Consider the following 1,867-nt stretch of genomic DNA (forward strand, 5'->3'; position numbering starts at 1 on the left):
ATGGGTGAGTCTGTGCGAAACAGCTGTTTGTGCACTCGTGCTCTGTAAATTGTTGCTTTTGGGTTGCCTAACTGCCAATTACAATAACTTATTACTCTATAAACTAAGTTTGGTTGCAACCGCAATCAATTTTAGAGTTCTAGAATTAATCCTGATTTATTGAGCTGTTATTGAATACAATTGTTTCTATCTTTATTAAGGATAGGCAGCTCAATTCTAATTTATAACCGTTTGAAAAAACTAAATCCAACTGTTTTTAGTTTAAAAAACTAATTCGGTTTTACCTTTTAAAAATCAGTTTAATTAATAAATTATTTTTGGTTAATAAATTATTTTTAAAAAAATAGTTTAATTTTCAATTTTTATAATTTTTTTGAACGCCTCTAATCTTTATAATTGACACTAGTTTGAAGTTAAGATTTATAGATATTAGTTTGAAGTTATGATTTATAGATACTAGTTTGAAGTTAGGATTTATAGTTTATGCATTTAAACGTGATTTTTATATTAAAATTTATTATTTAACTCACTTTAATGAGAAGATATCCAAACATAAATTATTTTACATTAAATTTTACAAAATTAATTCATTAAAAATCAATTTTAATCACCACATAAACAAACATACCATAAATAATATCATCATTTTTTTTTGTTGAGCTATATATACCATCTAATGAAAATCTTCTTCACCCAAAAAGAGTAGAATGGAAATCTTCTTAATAACAAACATTTTTTCTATTTGCGGTGAGTAGTAGAGGCGTGCGAAATATATTATTAATTTAGTTCATAAACTGAACCACATATTTAAAATAAATTGGTTAATTAAATTTAATTCAAAAAATCATTTTAAAATCTTTTAAATCTCTATTGAGATTTTCTTTTCTTAAAAAAATAGAAACTTATTTAAAAAAACAAAAATTAACCATTTATTTCTTGGAAAAATTTTGAGAAAACAAATTTTTCTTTCAAAAAAAATTTTATATCTAATTTTCTAGAAAATATTTGTCGAACTAATTTATTTTCCTAATTTTTTTTTTAAAAAAATCATCAAAACTTTTTATCTCAGATTTTTTTTACCGGCTAATTTTTTACATCACATTTATTGAGAAAAAAAAATTCAAAAACATGTTGAGATTTTTTTCCCGAAACTTTTTTAAATAATTAATTGAAAACTAGTTCGAAAGATATTTTAACTAAAAACTTATTTAAAATATTAAATTGATTTGTATTTATAAACCATATTCTAAACTGAACTGAAACTATTTAAAATTTAACCAGTTTTTATTAAAGTAGTTTTTAAGTAATGAACCAAGTCATTAATGTAGTAAAATTCAATTCAATTTTTTTACCATAATCACTCATAATGAATAGATGATGCTTTAGGGAAGAAATTATAGTTTAATGAAAATTTTGTTAAGAGATATAATTAAAATTAGGTAAAAATACATTTTTTATTCTTTCAAGTTTAGTTCAATTTTTGCTTAGATTCTTTAATTTTTTTTTTCTTTTTGATTCGGTCCCATAAGTTGTATTTGTTTGCACCATTAACTTTTAAGATTATTAAATTACACATGCAGTTCTTTAAGTTTGACAATTTTCTCAAATTACTGTCATAAAATGTTAAGATCTAATCGAAATATCACAACAAATCGACTGTTCAAACTACTTTAAATATGAATGAAGTTAAATACATTGATTTATGTAGATAGACTTTTATTATCTTATTTTTAAGAATATACATATGTTTAAATTGTCGTAGAGAAAATCAAGAAATATAGATAATTTATAAAATTTGATTAATGTTTTCTGAATAATCAGTATAAAGGACATATTGTTGTAGAATTTGATTAAGTTTCAAATGATC

The sequence above is a fragment of the Cicer arietinum genome, chromosome 5 (genome assembly GCF_000331145.2).
Source record: "Cicer arietinum cultivar CDC Frontier isolate Library 1 chromosome 5, Cicar.CDCFrontier_v2.0, whole genome shotgun sequence".
Classification (NCBI taxonomy): Eukaryota; Viridiplantae; Streptophyta; class Magnoliopsida; order Fabales; family Fabaceae; genus Cicer; species Cicer arietinum.